This window comes from Drosophila arizonae, chromosome 6, assembly GCF_054131065.1.
Source record: "Drosophila arizonae isolate 15081-1271.41 chromosome 6, UAZ_ARI_1.0, whole genome shotgun sequence".
Taxonomy (NCBI): Eukaryota; Metazoa; Arthropoda; class Insecta; order Diptera; family Drosophilidae; genus Drosophila; species Drosophila arizonae.
This window is the reverse complement of record NC_142926.1, coordinates 607,158-612,728: the sequence shown is the minus strand read 5'-3', so window position 1 is coordinate 612,728 and position 5,571 is coordinate 607,158. Positions and strand designations below refer to the sequence as shown.

The 5,571-nt window shown below is 34.9% G+C and overlaps 1 long non-coding RNA gene across 1 annotated transcript; it reads right to left on the bottom strand.

The window, feature by feature from the left end:
• Window positions 1-1,540: 1,540 nt before the first annotated feature.
• LOC149268303 (uncharacterized) lies at window positions 1,541-2,776 on the bottom strand. The gene is made up of 3 exons (XR_016270778.1): window positions 2,347-2,776; window positions 1,779-2,270; window positions 1,541-1,712 (listed from the first exon to the last, which is right to left on the bottom strand). It is a non-coding gene; the product is annotated as an uncharacterized LOC149268303 (long non-coding RNA).
• Between the last annotated feature and the right edge of the window lie 2,795 nt (window positions 2,777-5,571).

Below are 5,571 nucleotides of genomic sequence, written 5' to 3'. Positions count from 1 at the left end.
ACCAAATTTCAGATCTCTAGCATCAATAGTGCCTAAAATATAGCAGAATTCGAAAAATCACTATATCTTCAGGTCCGATTTGCCACGCCCCTAGTAGGCGTAGATATATAATTTTTTTTACACATCTTCATAGAATCAAAACATTAGCTTACGTGCAAAATTTCAGCATTCTAGGTTTATAGCTTTAGGAGATACAGTTTTATCCGATTCGCCACGCCCCTAATGGGCGGAAATATATCCGCCATAGCTTGTGATCTTGGGTGGTCGGCGCGGACCTTCATACCGAATTTCAGCTTTCTAGCTCTTCAACAAACATGATTTCTGGTATATCGGAAAATGCATTTTCCGATTTGCCACGCCCCTAGTGGGCGGATCGGGAAAATTTTAACACTTTATAAATCGGAGATATACACGAGTATGTGTTCCAAATTTAATTTATTTTCTTCATATTTAGCATATTTACATTATCTTAAGACTAATTTCACAAGACGCACATTCATATATACATAAATTTTTATTATATTATAATTAAATTTTTATAATTATAATTAAATTTTTATTATAATTATATTTTTATATATAATTATATTTTTATTATATTCATGATTGACTGACTATACTTCTCCACACTTCCTATTTTTCCCAACATACATATGTACATAACATTTCTTTCATCAATATGTTAATGTTTTTATGTCCACAAAATTAAATTGAGCTATATGGATGTTTTTAACATTCTCCACCAGTAACTTATTTCGTTCGTCTGACCACTGTGTATTTAGTAAGAAAAAAGCCCTTTCGAAATTGGCGCATTGTGCGCTGGAATCGCATGCTGGATTTGAGCTATTTTTAAAACTTTCGAGTAACAGCACGAGTGTACGTTTGTTGCAAAAAACTATACTACCTTATCGCGTTGTTTTTCTAAACGATATTCTTGACTAGAAATCATATTAGCTGAAGAGCTAGAACGCTGAAATGGAATGTAGATCCGCGTCGACCACCCAAGATCACCAGCTATGGAGGATATATCTACGCCCATTGAATCGTGGCAAATTGGATAAACCTGTATCTCCTCAAGTTGTTAATTTAGAGCGCAGAAATTTTGCACGTGAGTTAATGCTGCAATTCTATAAAGATGAAAAAATTATATATCTACGCCTACTAGGGGCGTGGCAAATCGGACCTGAAGATATAGTGATTTATCAAATTCTGCTATATCTTAGGCACTATTGATGCTAGAGACCTGACATTCGGTATATATATACATATGCTGAAGGGATGTGAATGAGTAGTCCGCAGTCAGTAACGCCCAACTGTATCGTTCTTACTGGTTTTTTAATAAATTATTGGACAAGCTTTGATTACTGTATCTCCTCTTAAAGTATTTTTGACCGCGTCTCCATATAAGCAGATTCACTGTGCAATGCTTGCATACGTATGTGTGTCTGTGAGTGTGTGTGTTTCTTGTGTAAGCAGAAAGATGCGAAGAATTACTGAAATATCAGTTCCTCGAAGGATTCGGAGATCTCTTAATCGAGAGTTTCCGGTGAGAGCTTTATTACTTTTTATACCCTGAACACATTGAAAATGGGAAATCAGGTTATGATGGTTTTGTTTTCTTTAATATCACTTGAAAATGGTCAATATACTCTTTTCACTTTTATAAATGTGTATAAAAGTATAAAGATCATGTAGATACGGCGAAAAATGGACTGTTGAGAATCAAGGTGTTTCGTAAATATATACTTGTAGACAGCTAACATCAAAATTTTACTTACAGTTAAATTGGACATATAACTATAGCCTTAACATTTCATTGGACAATCTGCAAAGGTCACCAGTCTCTGCAGCGGCGAAATGGTTTGGACCGGCTTTACACTTCCCAAACGAGCATGAAGAGAATGTTCGTTTTGTTGATAAAGCACAAAAAAAGATATTCGAAGGTTGCGGTGCTTTTTAGGAATCATAAGGAACTTAGGGGTGCAATCGAGGTGGTAGGGTGGGGGTTGTGCTGGCAAAGGGTTGATCAAGCACCTCCCGAAAGAAGGTGAGCAAGGCAGGACCGGACACAACAGCGGTCAAGCAAATTTCTTGATTTTCTGCATTTCTTCCGTTTTTATTGACAACAAAATTTGTAGGAAATGTGGGAAAATATTGTGGATAAACCAGTCTATCCATTTATTTACCCATGTCCTATTATCTTCTCGTTTCTTCGTTTGAGACTTGCATATTTTCCCACAGTTTTAGAGAATCCATTCAAATAAAAGTTACTCCAAAGAAGTATTCAAAATTGAGCAAAAATAAACATAAATCTATCCAAGTATATATACGATTTATAGTGCTTACCATAATTATAGCCCACCCAGCAACTTAAACTTTAGACCAGTTTTAACAACATTTTTAAGGTTTGTAGCGTGGTTTAGAGCACTTTGTAGACTGGAGCATGTTCAGTATATTTTATAGAAATTTCTGTTCAATTTATGGAAAACTAAGAAAAAAACCGTTAACTTTTGCACTGTGCTAGCATTTTTGCTTGCATATTTGTGTATCATAATTATAGCCCACTGTCGCAAATTTGAGTTTATTAAATGCGGAACAGACTTTTGCCTTTACAGACATTGTAATTAGGTAAATTTAGATAGTTTTTAAGAGATGCCGCTTGGAAAACAATTATCTTATTATGAAAAGGGCCGTATTTCCTCACTTTTCGAGTCAGAAGAGTCTATTTCGAGTATTTTACTAATTTTGAAAAAAAGTCAAAGTGTATAAGTGAATGACAAAGTTTCGAAAAGGACCTTTTATTAAATTAAGGCAAATGTATTAACATTAGTTTTTCCATCAATCCGCAACGAATTCGAACTTTTTTATCAAAATATGAATATATGTAAAATAAAATATATGTATCAAAATTATAGATAGAGCAAATGGTGCAAAGAAAAACGTTTTTTACTTTTTTTTTAAGAAATCGTTATTAAATCGTAAATTTTAAGTGAAAAAGTTTTTTGCTATTCATAATTGAAATATTGAACTACTCATTTTTTAAGATTTTGAGGAAATATGCCATTTGGGAAAAATTTTCAGCCGATTCGTTTCAGTGGGCTATAATTATGATAAGCACTGTATATATGATGTCGTTGAATGCGTTCCCTAGGTATGCACCAGCAATATTGCTTTCCATATGATTGGTTAAATTTTGATTCATTCGACCAAACAAATCGATTTTATTAATTTCTAGAGAAGCACCCTTTGGTGCCAGCAGCTTGTTTTTCTTAATTTTCGACATCATTAGACGACCATCAGAGCCCAACAACAGTTTTTTGCAACCTTTGACTTGAGTTTTCGGAGTCACATTTCGTCTTTTTTGAGCTGCGATCACTGCGTATTGGGTGATACCAAGCTTTTCGGCAATACTTCGCGAAGGAAAGCACACACCATTATTTTCATTATCTATCTATCTATCTTAGAGTTAGAGTTAATTAAAATTAAAACTAACTTAATTTTTAAAGCGCTGGCTGCATGGGCCTTCGGCTTATCGGATTAAGAATATTTTAATATTTTTTAACATATTTACATATTTTACTTATAATGGGTTTTTAAGGTTTATAGGATGTGGTAGAGGTTTGATTTCTTTAGGTATTTTATTATTTGGGGAATGTTGGTTGATGTTGGGTTTGATCACATTTTTAAGGGGCATACGTTTTTGAAGATTGCTTTTCTTATGTGGGATGTTGCAGTGCAGTTTTTTAGTATGTGTTCTATGTTTAGGTCGGATGTTGAGTTGCAGTTTGGACAGGGTGTTATATCGTCAGGGTTGATGTAGTGTCGTTGGGTGAATCTTGTGTGTCCTAATCTGAGCCTCAGAATTTTTATTTGATCTATGCGTGTTATATCTTTTTGGTTTAAATTCTTTAGGTAGTGTTCTGTGTGTGAAAGGTTGCTGTTTAATTGTTGGTACCATGTATTGCAGTGGTCTATGTTGTTTATGATTTTATGAATTAATTATTTCAATTTGTTGCGAATAGAAAACACGCTTTAAATCGCTTTACAAATAAGAATATTTAAAGAACTAAGACAACGGTAAATTTACATGCTCAGTCTACGAATAAGAAGAATACGCAAGGAACTAAGATATGATTTCGTCAGAGAAAAGAAGTAGAAGAGCCAATATATTGGCAATTCATGAAACGTCTGTCCGTCCGTATGAGCAAGCCGATCTCAGATATAAGATATGAGAGCTAAAGAGCTGAAATTTGGCATGCATACTCATTTATACCATACGCAGCACAAGTTTATCTTTTTTGTTCGATAACTCGTCCGATAACTTATTTATCTAGAATAATTGAAAAATCGACTTTGTTTTTTCAGCCTAATTTAACCACTTTTAGACCTAGAGACTTAACATTTTGGTTGTATATAAAGTTAATGGATTTGTAATTTACAAATTTTGGATACCACGTCCCCTTCGCCCCCAATTTGTAAAAAACGTATTTTAAGTACTAAAGACTTGTACTTTCGAATTTTCACACATTTTAACCATTTACACTCTTTCATTAAGATTGTCTGTCTACAAAAGAAATTATTGAGAAGAATTTCAGAATGAGTAGAATATCAGCTTTGAAGGTTCAGGGTGTTTCCCAGCGAGCAGTCTCGACTGGATCTTTCTTACTTGTTGTATTTGTTAAGAACAAACTAATAAACAAGCAACAAAAATATCTTGATTTGCTGGTATGGTTTAATTTTTATGCGTTGTGAAACATTTACTCCTTTTTCTCAGTACTGTATATATATTTATATACTTGTTGACCCGGCGAACTTCGTACCGCTTAACAATGTAATTTATTAGTTACCGAATTTTTTGCTTGAAAACCCGTACGGTGATGTCGTGTCGATCACTTGATGTTTGTCCGGGAAGCAGCAATTGCATAATTTCCATCCATTTCGGATTACATGTAAATGTAATGAATAGGTCTGGCCGACCAAAATGGCGAACATATGTCATTGCACATTGCGCATATTCATGCATATGACGCTGGCTACCTGTGTATGTCCCTAGCAAAATAATCAATCGACCAACATTTTCAGAATCTCCTCCTGTAATTATTGCATCGCGTAAATGAATATACTCTTCCGAACGCAATTTAGCTTGATTCCAACGGATGAATGTCAGGCGCTTCGTATCGATTTTAACGTATATGTCAATGAAGTATTGTTGAAGCAGTCGATGAAATCGTTTTGATTAATCATTTTGATATTAAAGTGATATCCATCGTCTCCTTGCCAAAGCATCAGCAGGTATTGTAACGCGTCATATGAACGGATCGTTTCATACATTCTTTGTACATTTTTACCCAGTATTGCGTCGTGTACGCTTCTACGCTAATCTAGCCGTTTCACGGGCTGCCTTTCTTTGCTCCATACTTTCGCAGCGCTCTTCTCAGGCGACTTCTCGTTCTTCGTCAGATAATTGACTCGCGGCATTCCGTTGCCAAATTGCATTACGGGTCCGCTGGGACCCGGCATTTTTATGAAGTGAAATGAGTATACTGGTTTTGTGCAATGTCCGTCTGTCCA